Source organism: Pleurodeles waltl, chromosome 1_2 (assembly GCF_031143425.1).
Source record: "Pleurodeles waltl isolate 20211129_DDA chromosome 1_2, aPleWal1.hap1.20221129, whole genome shotgun sequence".
Taxonomy (NCBI): domain Eukaryota; kingdom Metazoa; phylum Chordata; class Amphibia; order Caudata; family Salamandridae; genus Pleurodeles; species Pleurodeles waltl.
The window spans coordinates 760510370-760531658 of NC_090437.1; the positions used below are offsets into that span (position 1 = coordinate 760510370).

The 21289-nt window shown below is 45.3% G+C and overlaps 1 protein-coding gene across 3 annotated transcripts in view; it reads right to left on the reverse strand.

The window, feature by feature from the left end:
* The window catches only part of FSTL5 (follistatin like 5), a 2922734-nt gene that overhangs the window by 2218488 nt on the left and 682957 nt on the right, over positions 1–21289 (reverse strand). The gene's annotated exons all lie outside the window — the stretch shown is intronic.

Sequence of the window (21289 nt, forward strand, 5' to 3'; positions counted from 1 at the left end):
TCACAGCAAAATCTTCTCGGCTCAAAAAACGAAGGAGGCAGGGCACTAGTTTGTGTTTTGCCAGAGATGTGCGAAGAAAGACATTTCAGGACGCTCCTGAGATCGAGGCCTTCCGAAGACTTGACGAAAGGAGAGCGTGATAGATTGTGTCAAAGGGCAGAATAGCAGGCATATAGTTAAGGTTTCCGAATTTTAATTTGGAAAATCCAAGTAAATTGCTGGCAAAATGACTTATACCGTAACTCAAACGTGCTCCATTTTTGTACGACATTTTAATTTAAGATACTCTAACAACATGAAATAAAAACATTCAGCTTCAAAGTGGAGATCTCACAAAGAGTAAGTGCTGAAAATTCAGGTCTTTCGTGCCCCTCCTCTAGGAAACACATTGCTGACCAGTGGCGTATCTTGGTCAGTAAGGCTGGGGAGGGGGTGAGATTTAGATTTCCCAATACTCACGGGGTTTGGTAGGAGTACTAAGTGAGAGAAAATAAAATATTTTGTAAAATAGCGTTCATTTTTGAAGACCTTCAAAACGGAAAGGATGAGAGTGTGTGTAATTTTTTTGTCTGTGTGTATGTAAAACTCCATCAGACACCTCACCAAACCCGACTGAAATCATCTGTACCCAACTATTTAGCAGAAAATCCATTCATTAGGGGGATTGTAACACCCTAACCCTCCACCCAGGAAGCTATGCCCCTGATTTTCAGCACCCACTTACTGACATCAATGGAGGGGACAAAGTGTTTCCAGCATCAAGCAAGTCCCATGGGATCCTGGGTATATGACCTCTTGAGAGAGTCTCAGAATAGATTCACTTGAGAAAGCTGCTGCAGTTTGCTACGTTTTAGCAAGACGCTCCTCTCAGAGACAAGGAAAAGAAACTAAAGAAAATCGATCTGGTAACGATTTTCAGGAAATGGACTAAATGGGAGGGTGCTTTTTCAAGTAACTTCCACTTAAGTAAAGTCTACCGCTCTCCCTTAACTATTTGTTGAGCATTCTCTATATATAAAGACCTCAAATGTAGCTTACTTATTTTTTTGCAGAGAGAATAGAAATGTTATCAAGTACAACTGATTTATTTATTTGTACATAGAATAAAAATGTCATGTGATCACTATCCATTCTTTTTGTTCTTTATCAGGCTTTTTTTTCTATATGTAGTTTCGTGCCTTCTCAGAAAGCTGCACACCACTTGATATACCAAATGCCTTTCTGCGTGAAAGCCGGTTCTTTCCTTTCCTGAGGTGTTTGCAGTCCCAGGAGAGCTCCTATAAACAAACACTGAAAGGCCACAGGATAGTTGCTTGGATAAATTCAGGAGGAAGAGGATACAAGTTGAGGATTTACAAGCTTCACATTTCAGCTGGTGAAAGCGTAGTATATAAATAAGATTTCATATTGCTCAAGGGGTTTGCTTACCGTGACACATTTTGCCATCTATTCTTTACTGTTATGGGTACTTTTAAGGGCATTTTAATGAAAACCAGCAAACATTACATGTAAAGAGTGTTTTACAGGGGCGTAGCTTTGGGGGGTGACGAGAGTTTGCGGTGTGACACCACACCTCCAGTCCCGAATACATGCTTTCGTGGGTTAGCAGTTAAATCTGTGAACCCGAGTCAGCTCTATTATTTCTGTCTATTGTGGTTTTTTCATTGTGGGCCAAGAATGAAAGACAAAATTGTAACTTTTGATGTAAATAGGGGAGAGAGACAGACATAACCAGCTGGTGGCTGATTTTCAAAATATGAATTTAGATAAACTGGAATTGGTACCGGCTTCCATGCTTGTCCAAAGTGTGTGGTGCAAGGCACATATTTTATTTCACAGAGACTTTGTTTTCTTTATTGTCACATATGAGGGCACATTTAAATACCTGAGTTCGGGATGTGCGCTACAAACGCCTGTTTTAGGGTCGAACGCGGGCAAGGGCTCTGGACCATGTTGTAATCTCTCTGTGGGCTTCTAACCACACCCACGTCACGTCCGTCACTTTCATTAGTTTGTGCGCTTACCTTTTAAAAATCGATTGATTCCATTTGTGAAAGGCATGCATACATCATGCCTTTTCTGGTGTTTAGCCCTCCTTAAGTGCACCAGTAAACTACTGAAAACATAACCGGCTCTGTGTTTTCAGCTGGTTTGTGCTGCACTTTATCTTTTAATTTCCTTCTGCCCAGCGCAATCTCGCTGGGAAGAAGTTGAGCGCTTTGCATGACATCGACCCTCTTACATGAATAATTGCACTTTTGCCAGAAACATGGATATTTGCACTTTTGCCAATACGTTTCACCGCGACTGAACATCTGTTTCCTTTTCTGTGTCTCCTTCATGCTCATGGCGACCATTGGCTCGCATATGTGAAATTGTTTTAGTTTTCATTATTAGTTTATGTGGCAAGAAAAGTATAATTAGTTTACAACGCTAATAGCTCTAACACGAGCAAACGGGAGACCCATTGCATTACAAATGCTTGTTTTATTTGATATTATAGTCCGTAATGTTGCTCCAGCTCTAATAATCTAGGCCTTGGTTAGGATTTTCATGAATACTGGCTTGCTTCCTAGTTCACTAATGGCATTGTTGTTGGGGGAGAACCATTCTTAAAACTATCACTTTTAATAAAAGTCTGTGTATGCAGTGATGTATTCTGATGTAATAAATTGAAATGCTTCTGCATATTAAAGAAATATATATATATATTTTTAATTTGAAAGACTTGTATCATATGTTTACACTATGTCTGTTGCGGGATACATATACCAAACGTTTAAATGGCTCAGCCAGTGCATGGACTCTTAGAGCCAAGCCAGATGCATGGATCGACTCTGGCTCGACTCATTCTATTAATTTGCCGGCATGCCAGTCTCTATTAGCGATTTGGGCTTAGCACATGGGGCTTTCAGTCACTTGATTTAATGATTTGTAAAAGTCAAAGACAATAAAAAGGTGGACACCCTGCAACTATGCACTGATTTAGCAGCTCTAACATCAAGGCTTCTTGTAGCGGAGATGAAGAAGAGTGCATACAGTGAAAATACATTTAGAATAGGTGATCCTAGGGCAGGGACTCCTGGTCATTGTGTTGTGTGTGACTGTAGTCAGGAGTTCCCCGGGAGAACTACCAGGCCCAGGTGGGATGGGAAAAGGTGTAATCTCAGCAGGGATACATAGGGTGTGATATCTCTCAAATGCTAACTTAGTTTGGGAGTTTGGTCTGCTATTTGTGTTGTTTTTTCTCAGCATTCTCATTTAACTAAGAAGTCTTAACTAGTTCATTATAAATAGTGACTGGTTTACCAAATGTAGAAAATCTGCACCCTTAGAAGACTCCTTGAATGGGTGCACATTTTCTTATTCTTTGGCATACACATACATTGACAGCAGCAGGATTGGAAAGCAGCACCAATCTCTTGTTTCCGGGCACACTACTGGCAATCATTCACCCAAATGTTGATTTGATGGATATTTTACGAAGTCTTAAACAGGAACAATCACTCCGGGTAGACTTCCAACACCCAGTTTTTTGCCCACTATGTCACTGTAGACAGAGATCCATCTAATGCAAGTCAGTACGGATTCATTCCTCATGGAAACAGTCCATTCCAAACCTTGTTCATCTCATCCCTCCACCTTGGGGTCTGCTGTGTTTTTAGCTGAGAAATTTGAAATCCACACCCCTGAATCTCAGTCACCTAGCTATGCCCCTAGGTTTTAAGTGCTATAGTGTCTATATATAGATGGTTCTTGCGATCATGGACACTGCATTTTGGAATTATTGATCATTTGAGAAGCAATATGTTAATAAGCATTGGCAAAGCTATTAGGTTTGGTTTAAATCATGCATTCCACAGGAAGTTCTTACTGGAAAGCAAAATGATACACCAATCGGCCAACAACATATGATGAGAGGATAATACTCCCCTATATGGCAAAAAATCCCGCATTATGGAGTTTTGAAAGAATTTGTAACAATAGGTCATCTAACAGCTAAACAGTCAAGCCAGCTCTAAAAATACATGCTTCCAGAATGCTCTTTTGCCGGCTCTTATTGTTCAAGTTAATATCGCAGATGATTTGGGAACCTTTTTTACTTCAGTTCAATAAACTGGCCAAAACATCTCAATATCAAGAATTGCGTATTTTCAAACGTTTTCCTGCACACCCGAAATTATGTGATTTTCTTCTTCTTGGCATGACCTAGAACACTTGTACATTTTGAAAATGAGCATGTCAATATCCATGCAAGACCGTAAACCTAATTTCGTTGGGCCCAGTGAATCCACAAACATTATCCGTTTAGCAAAGGTGATCTGAAACTGAGCATTTTTTAATTCTCAGAGAAGTTTTACAGTTCTTCTCAGTTGCTGAAATAGTGAAAATGACCTACCTTATTAGCATGCGATTCATTTGCCGTTCATTTATACATTCTAGTTACTTCGTACAAACTTGAAGAGTTTAAAGTAAAAAGTAAGCGCATGATTTAAAATGCTTTGGAGCTGCATTAAAAGCAATACAATTGGACTCGGAGTACCACACTTTAATGCTGCCACAAAACAGAACTACATTACTGCATATAAACGAGTGCACTGGGTATAGATATTATCCCACCCAAGATAATCAGGACACACCAATCACATAGGCATATTAAAAGTCACGACTAAACTCTTTGGGAAGAACCCTTACCTTGAAGAAAACTGCACAGAAGCCATAACCTCTCATTTTGCAGAATGTTGCTGCCTGACAATCATATTTCCTTCATCCAAGAACAATGAAAAGCAGGGAAGGTATCCTCCTTGGAGGACGGGATGGGGTACAAAAAGATGATGGGATGTTTGGGGTGGACAGAAGCTGGACATCATTTTCAAACAAATCTCCTGAGGTTTTTCATTCATTTAAGTCGCCAATGGGAGCCTCTTCCTCCACCGCATCATAGTCACTGATTTCCAACTCACGGAATTTCAGAAAGCAGACCTGGTCACTGTTTTTGTTATTCTAGCATGACTTTGACGGGACAAAATTTAGGAATACATTCATATCCAAAACTTTAATAGTGGTAGTTTACTTTCATGACCACTGTTGATGGTGACTGAGGTCAAGACACTTAACATTAAAAGGTTTGCTGTCAAAGCCAAGGACCCTGTAGGTACACCTTGATGCTGTTTATAACCATGGACTAGATCTCTTTGTGACTCCCATTCTAAAAATGTAGTGCTTTCTGAGATGTTTTTCCTTTACAGCATCAAATCTCCAATTAAGTGGTATGAGTCTGCAAGATCAGTTCTTTCAAGGAAGAAAAACACTTCAATCTTCAAGAAGGCATTATTCTCTTTGCGCCCCTAAGAGTCATACTATAAATGCGCTGCAGGAAGACTAGTTCAACTAGTTTAATGTGCTTGCTTTTCACTTTCCCCAGCTTCGGATACATTCCTGTTTAGACTCAATTCAATTGTAAAAACAAATTATAAATTATTATTTTTAAAATGCCACTATTAGAAAGTTGCCATTTTTCTGCCTAAACCACAGGTGCCTTTTTTTCAGTGTCTGGAGTCATATGACTGTTATTGGCTTTACTGTAGTGGTATATGCATTCATTCCAGACACGTAATCGAAAAGCCTTGGCCATGGGGAAGCGTGTTCCTCTCCTTTGCAGGATGGCCCGGGGGTTTCTACCCCACCCTTTACTAAGCATCAAGGGGTTGCTTGAGGGCTGTTCTGAGCCCCTTCCTGACTTCAGAAATGCCTGCCCTGTAAGTGACAAATGCAGCTCACTCCTGTGCTTGCCTGACCTTTTTTCACTAGTCAGGCTGGATGCAGATCCAGGGGAAAGGGAAGAACTGACCAGAACCAGTGGACGGATATACAAATGCAGTGTCACCCACCCACAGGCTGGAACTAGGCATACATGTGACAACCACAGAAACTCTCATCAGAACACTCCTGGACCCAATGAGATTAAGAAAAAGGACTGCTTTGCTATCTAATGAAGGAATATTAGATCTGCTGGCTAGAGGGACACAACAATCTTCTAGAAGCCTTTCCTGTTTTTCCAACTGGACTTGACCTGGTCCCCTCTGCTGGCCTCTGTGGGAGTGAGTCCAGATCCTCCAAGGCCTCTCCCCAACCCTGGACCAATAGCTGGAGTCAGAGAGTACTCCTCCCCACTCAACTGAAAGTTTCACCTGAACCAACGCAACGTGGTACTGACCAATGCAGGGTCTCCCATTGCAGATCCTCACAGCTCCTAAATGGAGGTTTCATCGGATTAGTGCAAAAAGGCACAGGATGCTGCAGGGCCTTCCATCACACCACTGCACTGCCCCTGATTGGTAGCTCAGTAGGCCTGATGCAGAGCCTCACATCACAACACTGTGCAGCCCTCGCACCAAGGACAAAACGTACAACTCCCAATGGGCCGCACTTGGTTCCATACCTGACCAGCTTTCCTATGTGGATGGCCTGAACCTTTGACTTTGTCCCAGTACGGGGTGAGCAGATGCTTGCAGTTGGCACTTCTAACCTTTGTGGCTCTATTTTTAGCTTAAACTTTAAAACGCTATAACTCTGGTCCTACTGATTGAGTAGATTGACTACAATCAAAAATAGCTCAAGTAAAGTACATTTGAAACCAGTCTTGTGATCAATCACTCTTCAAGCCAAGCTGCCCATACCCCTACCTAACAAAAGTACCACTACATTAGTTAACAGACACATTTCTTTCTTGGACATCTTGGTTGCTGGCCATCCACTCTACCGTAGAAGTTACCATGAAAACAGTACTAGATCTCTAATTCTTGCCTAATCTCAGTGCAAAGCCAGATCCTTTAAAACCTGCCACAGATTGCGGAGTTAACCTTGAAAGAAAGCACACTATAGGAATTACTTTCTAAACAAAACTGAACATCCCCACCAACACCTGTAGCTGATGCAGTGTAACCTTCTGCACCTCTCACATGTTTTTATGGATATCTTAAACTGACGTATCTTGTCCTGTGGCACTCCGCACATGCCTTCCACTTTCCATCTCATTAAACAGGAAACTCAGAATAATAAATTGCTCTGTGGCATGTTCTTTTTTCAATAGGATCCCCATCTTCACTTTCCATAAGAAGAGGTCGCATGGTCAAACAAAGTAGGGCCAGAGACAAAAAGCCAGCCAGGCATTGAGTGACCCCACAGGGCCTTCCCTTCTACCGAAACAATCATTTAAGAAAAGTCCTTAACTGCTCAGAACATACACAGGGCACCCTGGCCACAGGCTTATCAAAATAGATGTCAAAATAGAGCTAACACTCAAACTGAAAACCAAGTAAATGGAGGTCCTCTGAGTGCACTGACAACAGTATAAAAATGATGTATTCTATATTAGCCATTGCAAGGAATGGCCACTTCCATGAGAGGCCTGAAAATATTCACTGCCTGACACCGAAAAACATAGCATACTAAGCAGCACTGTGGGTCATTGGCAGTATTGTGACTACCTCATGGAGCAGACAAGTTGTGTGGCAGTTTGAATTCCTTTGGTTCTTTCGTAGGGATGATTCCCATTGAAGATCAAACAAAATCCTTGAACCAAGATACCCCGAAGTTGCCTCTTACTCTCCCCAGGCCCAATTCTCTCTTCCTTTAACTAATGCATAATTTGCTATCTAAGATTGCTGATTCCTGTGTACTGTCCTCCTGGACTGTGCTCCAGGTAACCAACACAGACACCAAAACACAGACACAGTGAAGCATAACAATTTTGGTGAGAATTTAGCCAAAGGGTAACTAATGATTATCAAAGAAGGAACTTCCACTTGTTTGATTTTTTGAAAAATTTAGATTCAGGATGTGAGGTCAAAAAGTTTATCTGAAATTACAAGTTCCCTCTGGAGGTTTTCATTACTTCCTAATAAAGGCCAACCAGGCCTCTTTTTTTACATGATCCATCCTGACAACGGTGGCCGCTCCACTAGGACAGAAAAGCGTTGTCCACCCCCCTTGCTACCAGTGCCACAGAAGGTGAAAAATAAAATGGTAATAAAGTAAACTTATTACCATTGTATTTTTCCCTTTCCCCAGCCTGAGCTGTGTTTAGGGGTGGGGCCACAGCTGCTGACTGGAAGCAGGGAGGTGGTGCTCACTCTACCAGTTTACAGTGTGCATGACACTTCGGCTGGCTGCGAGGGCCATTCTGACATGTGCAGTGTAAACACCTCCACTCAGCTGTCTAAGACAGCATGGTGGAGAGTAGGCACAGGCCCCCAGTGGCTACAGAGCCTTTGGGGCAGCCCACTCCAACCAATTCTGGTGCCGCTCCTATGCTGCTAGCTTTATAAGCAGTATTAGAGCAGCATTCAGATTGGTGTGGAGAATTGTTGCAGCCTGCAGACAAGACCAGCGCTGAGAGATTGAAGCATGAGGACCAGAGATGAGCCAGCACATGCAGTGAGTGAATCCAGTTTTACTTTAGTATTTTCAACTCACTGATGAATTGTAAGACTTGCACTGCCTTCAGCCTCAACACCCGAGTTCTCAGTCGTCGTTCGTTATAAACTATGTTTATAATGAGCCATGAATGACAGCTTTCGCATTGACCAGCTACTGCTGATCAGTGGCTGACCCCCAAATATTTAGGGTGCCAGCTGCCACTGCATCTTGAGGGGTACAAAATGACTGATTCCATCTGAAATCCCCTCTACACATCATTCATTTTATCCCATCGTTCTTATCTGTTTGCTTCCCAAAACATGTTGTGTTAGACTTTTCATCCTTGGTGTGGTCTGCCTTAACTTTTTATCTCTGTTTCCCAGGTTGTTGATGTGTGCTGGACTCTGATTTTGCTGTTTTTGTTAGTCTGGGCACTTTACCAATGCTAACCAGTGCTAAAGTGCAAGTGTTCCTTTATAAAATGTGTATGTAATTGGCTTGTCCATGGTTGGCATACTTGATTTACTAGTAAGTCTCTAGTAAAGTGCACTAGAGGTGCCCAGGGCCTGTAAACCAAATCCTTCTAGTGGGCCTGCAGCACTGGCTGTGCCACCCACATAAGTAGCTCTGTAATCATGTCTCAGATCTGCCATTGCTGTGTCTGTGTGTGCAGTTTTAACTGTAAATTCGACTTGGCAAGTGTAGCCACTTGCCAGGCCTAAACCTTTCCTTTTCTTACATGTTAGACACCCCTAAGGTAGGCCCTAGGTAGCCCCAAGGGCAGGGTGCAGTGTGTGGTTAAGCTAGAACATATAGTAATGTGTTTTATTTGTCCTGAGAGTGACATTTTGCTAAATTCGTTTTCCACTGTTGCATGGCCTGTCTCTCTCATAGGTTAACATGGGGGCTACCTTTAAATCTGCTTAAAGTGTAGATTCCCTTTGGGAGCGGATGGACACGTGGAGATAGGGTCTCTGAGCTCACAATTTAAAAATACATCTTTTAATAAAGTTGATTTTAAGATTGTGTGTTTGAAAATGCCACTTTTAGAAAGTGAGCATTTTCTTCCTTATACCATTTCTGTGACTCTGCCTATTTGTGGATTCCCTCTCTGGGTCAGTTTGATATTTGGGCTGGTTGCGCCTCACACTAGACAGTGACACAAAGGGAGCTGGGGTGTAGTTTGCATTTCCTGATGAGCCATCTGTGCTAGGAGGGAGGGGAGGAGTGGTCACTCACACCTGAAAGGGCTGTGCCTGCCCTCACACAATGCAGTCTCCAACCCCCTGGTGAGTGTCTGGGGCCTGGCCTGGGCAAGGCAGGATTTCATATTCAAGAGAGACTTTGCTTTGAAGTAGACCTACTTCAAAGGAGAAACTGGGTATAAGAAGGGCACCCTAAACCACAGACTTTAGAACACGTCTGGAAACCAAGAGTAACCTCTGCCTGGAGAAGAGCTGAAGAGCTGAGGAAGAAGAGCTGCCCTGCCCGTGACTGTGCTTTGTGGAGCTACCTTGCAGTTGCTTCTTCTGCCAGAGTAAGAGGGCAAAGACTGGACTTTGTGTGCCTTCCATCTTGATTTTGAGCTTGCCTCCTGTTGTTTGAAGTCTCAGGGACAGCAAAGACTTCTCTCTGCCAGCACCTGGAGTCTCTGGCGAGACTCCTACTCTGTCCGGTGGTGCCCAGTTTCTGGGACCCTGAAAGGAGAAGCTGGCAGCCTAAGAGGAAGAAATCCACGCACAGAACGCAGTGCGGGGAAAAGATCGACGCAACTCTGATCTGTGGCTGAAAAATCGATGCGCTGCAGGCTTTGCGGCTGAAAATCGACGCTCGCCTGCAACGTGACCGAAGAATCGATGCACAGAGCTGGAGAAATGATGCGCAGCATTGCTGACGGAGGCTGGGAGATCGCAAAACACGCTGTGTGGTTTTCAGATCATCGCGCGGCTGGATTTCCAATTCAAACACTGCTAGGTGTGTAAAAACAACGCAAGGCCTGCCGGACCCAAGAGTGCTGACCGGATTGACGCATTGCTCTCCTGCGGAGAGAAGAAATTACATGCCCGACCCGATGAAAGGAGAAATGACGCAAGCTTTCAGGTCTCCTCGTGAGTGAAATCGACACATCACAAGCCCTTCTTGACCCGCCCGCGCAGGGTTATTTTTGACGCACCCAAGGTACATTTTCACGTTAACAGTGTTTGTGTGTGTTTAAAACTACATGAAGACTCTTTTTGTTTATTAATTGATAACTTGGCTTATGTATTGTGGATTTTTGGCATTTTGGTCTTGTTTTTTTTAGATAAATATTCTCTATTTTTCTAAAGCTGTGTTGTGTCATTTTGCAGTGTTTCATTAAATTACTCTGTGTGTTGGTACAAATACTTTACACCCAGTACTCTGAAGTAAAAGCCTACTGCTCGTGCCAAGCTACCTAGCGGGTAAGCAGGGGTTAGCTGAGTACCCTCACTAGAGTGAGGGTCCTTGCTTGGACGGGGGTAACCTGACTGCCAACCAAAGACCCCATTTCTAACATGTTGGAATTAGCTATTGCTTCCGGCAGAACCTTTGGTCATAAGCCTTCAATGCTATCTCACAAACTCACTGTGAAAACTTGCTATTTTATTGAGGGAAAATGCAAGCTAAAGAAGCAACTTAAATGATTTCTCCAGTGGGATAGACTGAATAGTGGCACATCCCTTAAACCACTAAACTTGCAAATCCTCATATTTAGCCTGTGCTGATTCTGCAAGTTCTTTTTTGAATGATTGACACCTGCTTTGATATGCTTGTCATAAACGAAATGGAAAATTTCAAGGGAACTCCCTCACTGTTTTGTTTCATTTGTCTCCTCAGTAAAATGGAGCCCCCGCTGATCCCTCTGGACACAATAGGCAAAGGAAAACCGCTATACTTCATTCAGTTTTCACTGTCATTATTCTTCTTCAATAGCTTTTCCTAATTCATTGAGTATTTTGAAATGTCACCACCTGCGAATTAATTTCATTGCCTTTGTTGACATCGTCTGCCTCACTGTGGGCACACTACCTGCTGAATCGGCCTACATATCAATTCTTTCTGCTACTAAAACACCCTGACTATTAGAGGCAGCATCTCTCATCGTCACCCCACATGAGTAAGTATGAAATACCAATTAGCATTTGGGATGCCATATTGCCAAAAACTGTGGGCAAACTCTGAGGCCTGTAAACCCTGTTATTGGGGCGCAGAATGGACCAAGTGGACCCTTTATTTTGGGCGAATGGGGTTGATGCTGTTCTGGAAAGTCCTTCCAATTGTAGAGTACCACTGTAGCCAATCCCATTTCTATTGTGTCAATTTCAGGAACATTCATTGCTCCCCACTTTCTTTCCAGTACCATTATCTAATGAACTCTTTTGAGCCTTATCAAACACAAGTTGGTAGTCTGCCTCAGGGCAAATGCCAGAATGCCTCAGACTCTCCTACCATAGAAAGTGCTGACCCCTGAGGACATACAGACATGCTGGAGGCCATGGGATGCTCTTCCTTTGCAGAAAGAGGGACTCTGTGAATAACTAAAAAATAATTTCTAAATACATCTAATCTTCTCAGAAGAGCAGAGCAGTCATTTTGCCCCCTTGCCCTCATGCTACTCTTCCTTTTTTAATGCCTTCTTTGGTGTGATGTCAGAATAGGAGCAGGCCAAAGCAAACATAAATGTTGTGGTAATTTTACTGGAAAGCTTGGAAATATGTGCACTCACAGCAGTAAAAAAAAATATAAAAACGACCCACCCAAAAACAATTAATTCATAGGTGATCTACCTAGAGCTGTATCAAATTATAAGCAAACGTTTACTCTGAATGGAAATTAACAGCCCACAACGTCTTTGTACACTGCTTCTTCACGTCCTTTCAGGCCTCCAGACATCACCACTCCTCTCCAGGGCAATCTCTATCGCCAACATTCCACTACTCCAGCTGCTGGCAATAAAGCTCCATTGGCATGCAGATCGCGCATGGGGGTGGTTGATGCGGGGGGGAGGGAATAGCAATAAAATAAAAACACTTACCTGCCGCATGCCACCTTGGTGTTCCTCATCACCTCAGTTCTTCTCTGCTTCTTCTCTCCCCACCCAATCCAGACCCTTCACTCATGCTGTCACTCAGCATGAGAGAAGTGCATGGATTGGTCTGAGTGGGCTGAAATGGAGACTTCAAACACTGTTCATTGCCATCTCATGTGGACATATGCAATTAATGTAATCCTACAGGACATGAGAGGCACAGAGAAGATAAGCAAATGCTCCATCCTGCAGCAATTAGGCAACTATCCGTTAGGTAGCAGAGTGCACCTACCACATTTAGAACGGAAAGAACTGCTTTCACTCAGTGATCATAAAACCTATAGCTACGGCCACTTCATGTCCACAATGTAATTCCACTGGTACGTCTAAATCAGCCAGAAACTAAAATGTAGGTGGTAACCTTGCCTGTGCCAGAAGTGATCTATTGCCAGCTTGAAGTGATTTTCTCTCACTCTGAGAAGCACACTTTTCGACCTGCCAAAGAATATTTACACTTCACAGGTGTTAAAATCTCCTATTGTTCTGGGAGTGATAATCTACTACAACATTGTTTCATTCTGTAACAAAATACTTTCAGTCTTCCTTATGAAAATTCAACGAAACCCAAGTTTTAAAATATCTCAAGTATTGACAAACTAACCAATGTTTCCTATGAACAACGGTAAATTCCTGGTGTAAATCCACAAAAAAACCGGAGCTTGATGTTTTTAATTGCTAAATGAATTTATAGCAAACTGCTAAGAGGGGCTCCCGTGTACTCTCAAGCAACATTTCTCAAGCTGGAACAGCGGACGTTTTGCACATTTAAAACTATCTTTACACTGCATTTTAAAGGGCAACTGGTAGCCATTAATTGAGATATTGAAGTCCCTAAACTATGCATGACTGAGTTCCAGCTGGCTGCATGCCGCTGAATGAAGGGAAGGCTCAATAGATTAAGCGTCATCTAACTGGCAGATGCCTAGACTGTAACCTGCACACTGGACACTCAGGGCAAGCACCGCATTTTGGCCCGTATTTATACTTTTTGACGCTAAACTGCGCTAACGCAGTTTGCCGTCAAAAAATTTTGCGCCGGCTAACGCCATTCTGAAGCGCCATGCGGGCGCCGTATTTATTGAATGGCGTTAGCCGGCGCAAGCAGACCGGCGCTGCCTGGTGTGCGTGGAAAAAAAACACGTACACCAGGCAGCGCCGGCGTAGGGAAAAATGGCGTTAGGGCGTCTTAAAAATGGCGCAAGTCAGGTTGACGCTAAAAAATCGTCTTAACCCGATTTGCGCCATTTTAAACGACGCCCAGACGCCATTTACATGACTCCTGTCTTAGTAAAGACAGTAGTCATGCCCCCTTGCCCAATGGCCATGCCCAGGGGACTTCTGTCCCCTGGGCATGGTCATTGGGCATTGTGGCATGTAGGGGGGCACAAATCAGGCCCCCCTATGCCAAAAAAAAAATATTAAAAAAAAAAAATGTATACTTACCTGAACTTACCTGAATGTCCCTGGGGTGGGTCCCTCCATCCTTGGGTGTCCTCCTGGGGTGGGCAAGGGTGGCAGGGGGGGTCCCTGGGGGCATGGGAGGGCAGCTGTGGGCTCATTTTGAGCCCACAGGTCCCTTAACGCCTACCCTGACCCAGGCGTTAAAAAGTGGCGCAAATGCGGGGTTTTTTGACCCGACCACTCCCGGGCGTGATTTTTGCCCGGGAGTATAAATACGACGCATTTGCGTCGCCGTCATTTTTTTAGACGGGAACGCCTTCCTTGCATCTCATTAACGCAAGGAAGGCGTTCACGCTAAAAAATGACGCTATTTGCCCATACTTTGGCGCTAGACGCGTCTAACGCCAAAGTATAAATAAGGCGTTAGTTTTGCACCGAATGTGCGTCGAAAAAAACGACGCACATTCGGCGCAAACGGAGTATAAATATGCCCCTTTATTTCTGGTATGCTGATCTGAAGGTGAAATGCGTAATCTCTACTAGAAACTGCCCCTTGGCAATTCAAAAGAGTAAAAGGATAAATGGTGCACTTCTGAGCTTCTAGGTGCATGCATACATAGATCATGTGTACAGCATATTACAGAGATGACTATTTATCGCTATGGGTTTATTAATACTGGTATTGTGCACGTTCATTGGGAAAGTAAACGATGAGCTGCTCCAGGTATTTTCGTGGTCACAGCACAAAGTGAATATCTCATATTCACATCGAAAAGCTTTGAAACATTCCCTTTCATTGATCATTTTACATGAACAATTATCCTCGTGGAGAAAAATCTCATATTTAAAGCCGACAGTCTTAATACCCCAATATTCCTGATAAAGAGTCCAAATGTGTTTTTCTCGGTATCCCGGACCGTGAAGCCTGTAAAAAAAACTCAAGGGAATCGGGTAGTTCCGTTTTTAATATCACATTAGTGCATAACAGATGATGCCCAGTAAAATATCAAATGTGAAAACATAAACCATTCATTTCGTAGCACTGGGAAGGCGCTGGTGGTTCTTTAGATGAACTGGTTCCTTATTCCAAGACACGCCTGTCAATTTGCCTCAACATTGCAGATTAACTCTTCGAAAATGTATATTTTCATGGAGTGGGTGCTATTTACGACTGGGATGTACTGTGTTGGAATTCTGATATATGTCCATCCACTAACATTTCAGGACTACAAATACAGAAGCTTTTTTTCTGTTCTGTGGTGATTAATACACACAAAGGGAATTCCCCATCTACAGGGAGTGCAGAATTATTAGGCAAATGAGTATTTTGACCACATCATCCTCTTTATGCATGTTGTCTGACTCCAAGCTGTATAGGCTCGAAAGCCTACTACCAATTAAGCATATTAGGTGATGTGCCTCTCTGTAATGAGAAGGGGTGTGGTCTAATGACATCAACACCCTATATCAGGTGTGCATAATTATTAGGCAACTTCCTTTCCTTTGGCAAAATGGGTCAAAAGAAGGACTTGACAGGCTCAGAAAAGTCAAAAATAGTGAGATATCTTGCAGAGGGATGCAGCACTCTTAAAATTGCAAAGCTTCTGAAGCGTGATCATCGAACAATCAAGCGTTTCATTCAAAATAGTCAACAGGGTCGCAAGAAGCGTGTGGAAAAACCAAGGCGCAAAATAACTGCCCATGAACTGAGAAAAGTCAAGCGTGCAGCTGCCACGATGCCACTTGCCACCAGTTTGGCCATATTTCAGAGCTGCAACATCACTGGAGTGCCCAAAAGCACAAGGTGTGCAATACTCAGAGACATGGCCAAGGTAAGAAAGGCTGAAATACGACCACCACTGAACAAGACACACAAGCTGAAACGTCAAGACTGGGCCAAGAAATATCTCAAGACTGATTTTACTAAGGTTTTATGGACTGATGAAATGAGAGTGAGTCTTGATGGGCCAGATGGATGGGCCCGTGGCTGGATTGGTAAAGGGCAGAGAGCTCCAGTCCGACTCAGACGCCAGCAAGGTGGAGGTGGAGTACTGGTTTGGGCTGGTATCATCAAAGATGAGCTTGTGGGGCCTTTTCGGGTTGAGGATGGAGTCAAGCTCAACTCCCAGTCCTACTGCCAGTTCCTGGAAGACACCTTCTTCAAGCAGTGGTACAGGAAGAATTCTGCATCCTTCAAGAAAAACATGATTTTCATGCAGGACAATGCTCCATCACACGCGTCCAAGTACTCCACAGCGTGGCTGGCAAGAAAGGGTATAAAAGAAGGAAATCTAATGACATGGCCTCCTTGTTCACCTGATCTGAACCCCATTGAGAACCTGTGGTCCATCATCAAATGTGAGATTTACAAGGAGGGAAAACAGTACACCTCTCTGAACAGTGTCTGGGAGGCTGTGGTTGCTGCTGCACGCAATGTTGATGGTGAACAGATCAAAACACTGACAGAATCCATGGATGGCAGGCTTTTGAGTGTCCTTGCAAAGAAAGGTGGCTATATTGGTCACTGATTTGTTTTTGTTTTGTTTTTGAATATCAGAAATGTATATTTGTGAATGTTGAGATGTTATATTGGTTTCACTGGTAATAATAAATAATTGAAATGGGTATATATTTTTTTTTGTTAAGTTGCCTAATAATTATGCACAGTAATAGTCACCTGCACACACAGATATCCCCCTAACATAGCTAAAACTAAAAACAAACTAAAAACTACTTCCAAAAATATTCAGCTTTGATATTAATGAGTTTTTTGGGTTCATTGAGAACATGGTTGTTGTTCAATAATAAAATTAATCCTCAAAAATACAACTTGCCTAATAATTCTGCACTCCCTGTAGTCACTGATTTTTTGGGGAGTTTTTTGGGAGTTTTGAGTGCCATTGTCACAAATGTAGCAGTTTAGCCACACTGAGTGGGCTTTCCTTACAAAGGTATGATGACCTGCCCTTCTAGCAAAACACAACATCCCACCGCTGAGACTGACAAAAGTGTAGCCCCCAAAAATACTGAATGCCTGAATCTCACCCATGCTACCCTTGACCCTGCTTCTGCAGGCAAGTCGCTCCCCGCTCCGCCGCACGCGCCACCTCCTCACCGTCTTTTCTCTTTTAGCATTTCCCTGCCGCTGCGTCCCCTGAGGCCCCTCCCACCTCCCCCTCCTCCTCACCGTATTTTCTCTTTTTCTATTTCCCGCCGCTGCGTGCCCTGCGGCCCCACCCCCCCAGCCTTCCCATTCGACAAGCCCTCCCTCCTCCCAGCTGCCACTCCCACCCTCCTCTCCTTTTATGGAAGCCTGGCGCGGGCGCTGGCGCACCAAATGCAAGCCCATCTGTGCCCGTCCGTGCAAAGATCGCGCCCAGCGCCAGTCACCCTGGCCCTCTCAGACACACCTACTCCCCCCTCACCCTCCACTCACTCAATCCAGGCCCCCACCCCACGTGCACCCCTTCTAGCCCCACACACAGTCATGGCCCCTTCACCTGCCACACCTGTCATTTCTCCTGCTCCTCATCCCTCACACCAACCATAGCAACCCCACCTTCAACAAACACAACACCCCCAACGCAATACTCACCTGCTCTGCCCCCACCCCCACCAACCAACCCCGCCGCACACCAGCCCACATCCAGAACACAGCCCGCAACAACACCCTCATGCACCACACCAATACCACCCGGCACAACCACCTCAACTGCCTGCTCCTCAACACCCGCTCCCTTCACAAACATGCCATAGAACTCTGGGACCTCATCACATCACACTCACCTGACATCGCCTTCCTCACGGAAACCTGGACCAACCCCTCCTCAGAATCCAACATAGCCATCGCCACCCCCAAGGGATACAAACTCCAATGCAAAGACAGCCTCAACAGGCCAGGTGGTGGCATCGCCATCCTACACAGGGACATCATCAGAGTCACCACCAGCTCCCAAGACACTATCGACAACACAGAACACCTGCACTTCCTGATCCACATTAACAACAACTCCACCCTCAGAGGTACATTAATCTACAGACCACCAGGACCACGCCCCGCCTTCTGCGACACCATCGCCGACACCATCAGCTTGCACGCCCTCACCTCCACAGACTACATCCTCCTCGGTGATTTCAACTTTCACTTGGAAAACCTACAAGACCACAACTCTACCTCCCTCATAGACAACCTCACCAACCTTGGACTCAAACAACTGGTCACCGCACCCACCCACTCAGCAGGACACACGCTCGAAGCAATTTTCACCTCAAGCCAACACATAGCCTACACCCACACCACCAAACTCCTCTGGACAGAGCACCACTGTGTCCACTTCTCCTTCACCAAACCCCCACACACCACCATCAACACACCACACCCTACCACATGTGGGACAAGATCCCCACAGAACTACTAAACTCCCAACTGGCCCACAACCCCCCCCCCACGCCAACGACCCCAACACAGGAGCACACAACCTCTCCAAATGGATCACCACCTGCGCAAACACACTAGCCCCCTTCAGAAAACACATCGCCACCCGCAACACCAAGAACGCCCCATGGTTCACCCCTGAACTCCAAGACTCCAAACGCAAATGCCGCCAAGCTGAGAAAATATGGCGACTAGAACCCTCTACAACCAACTTCTCCACCCTCAAAACCACCATTCGCACCCATCACCAACTCATATGCACCGCCAAGAGAGATCACTACAAGACACGCCTTGACAACAACTCTCAAAACAGCAAAGAACTCTTCACCATCATTTATGAACTTGCCAAACCCAAAGCCAGCAACATAGACCCCTCACACACACAGCCCCTATGTGACGCCCTTTCCAACCACTTCCTCCACAAAATCCTGGACATCCACAACAGCTTCATACCACACAGACCCACCACACACACCCCTCAATCACCCAACCCAACCCCCACTCATGACCCCCCACCACACTCACCCCCTGGGCCCCCACCACACACGAAGAAACCAAAGAAACCATGAACTCCATCCACTCCGGATCCCCCTCCGACCCCTGCCCACATCGCATCTACAACAAAGCCAGCCCAACCATCGCCCCCATACTCCGCAACATAATCAACTCCTCTTTCGACTCCGCCACCTACCCAAACCCCTGGAAGCACACGGAAATCACCGCTCTCCTAAAAAAAACAAGCCGACCCGGAGATCCTCTCCAACTACCGCCCCATCTCCCTCCTCCCTTTCCCCGCCAATGTTGCAGAGAAACTAGTCAATGCCCGCCTATCCCACTTCCTCGAAGCAAACAACACTCTTGACCCCTCACAATCCGGGTTCCGCAAGAACCACAGCACGGAAACCGCACTGATCGCATGCACTGACGACATCAGGACGAAAGTCGACAAAGGCGAGACCGTCGCACTCATCCTCCTAAACCTCTCCGCAGCCTTTGACACCGTCTGCCACCACACACTCCGCACACGCCTCCACAACATAGGAATTCGCCACAAAGCCTTAGACTGGCTCACCTCCTTCCTCACCGACCGGACCCAGAGAGTCCGCCTTCCACCCTTCCACTCCAGCACTACCAAGATCATCTGCGGAGTCCCCCAAGGGTCCTCCCTCAGCCCCACACTCTTCAACATCTACATGATCCACCTAGCCAACATCCGCGGAGCACACAGAATCACTATCCTCTCCTACGCAGATGACACCCAACTCATCCTCTCCCTCACCTGCAACCCCACCACCGCCAAAACCAAACTACACACTGCTCTCTTCGACACCGCCAACTGGATGATCACTAACCACCTCAAGCTCAACTCCAACAAAACCGAGATCATCATCTTCGGCCCCAACAAAACCACATGGGATGACTCCTGGTGGCCCACCGCCCTAGGCCCTGCACCCACCCCCGCAAACCACGCACGCAACCTCAGCATCATCCTGGACCCCTCTCTCTCCATGACACAGCAAATCAATGCTCTAACCTCCTCCTGCTTCCACACACTCCCCACTCTAAAATAATCCTTCAAATGGATTCCCCCAGAGACCAGGAAGACAGTCACCCATGCACTCATCAGCAGCAGACTAGACTACGGTAACGCCCTCTACGCCGGCACCACACTCAAACTCAAACGCAAACTCCAGAGAATCCAGAACACAGCCGCACGCCTCGTCCTTGGCCTCCCCTGCGACAAACGAATCTCACCACACCTCAAATCCCTTCACTGGCTCCCCATAGACAAGAGAATCACATTCAAGATCCTCATCCACGCACACAAATCCCTCCACAACACCGGCCCAACCTACCTCAACGAAAGAGTGAACTTCCACACTCCCACATGCAACCTCCGATCAGCCGACCTCGCCCTAGCCACAGTCCCCCGCATCCAACGCACCACCACAGGAGGCAGGTCCTTCTCCTACCTCACCCCCAAAACCTGGATCTCACTCCCCACCAACCTTCACAAAACCAAAGACCTCCTGCTCTTCAGAAAGAACCACAAGACATGGTTGTTTGAACAATGACCCTCCCTGCCCACCCCTTGGTCCCCCCCCAGCGCCTTGAGACCTTCATGGGTGAGCAGCGCGCTCTATACATTTTTTGATTGATTGATCTTACAAACACTACGTCTCACTCGAAATGTCAGAAATCAAGTCTCGCATAATTTCATTTAGCACATACTGTTGGAAAGGGTTATGCTAAATGTGACAATGCATTTGGTATTGGGCCGAGGATTTCGCCTAATTGCAAGCTAGTGCCGTTTTCAACAAACCATACTCATCCCATGGCAATTTTTCGAGAAAACCCTATGGTGGCGCCTGGCAGTGCACGTGATCCACCTTCTTGAAGTTCTTCGGCTACTTGCTTCTCCGCTTTACGTCCATAAACAGTGAATCCCTAATAAATAATCCTAGTTTCTGGCCCTCAGCCTGGCAGCGGGGGTGGAGGGAGGAAGTTTTGAAGGGACTCTGCTGGATGCAATTCCTCTGCCAAAGTATCAACAGGGGCCCATATCCTTCCCACTCCTGAAGTCCTTACATGCAGGACACTAATTATGGAACACGTGCTGAATAATCGGGCACACCAGGAAACTTGAGCATTAATCTGCAAGGCCCCTTTTTGTATATTATCAATCTCGTTAGATGGCCTGTGGGTATTCTACATTAATTTCCAGACTACTGGGCACACTTCCATCACATGCATCTGCCTTATCAGTAGGACCAGTTTTGCTCCCATCTGAGTAAACAAGACATTAATGCCCTCATTATGACATTGGCGGTAAATCCCACTTACCGCCATGCTGACGGCCGCCAACTTACCGCTGCTGTGCCAGATACACGTTCAACATATTATGACAACACCACATTGGACAA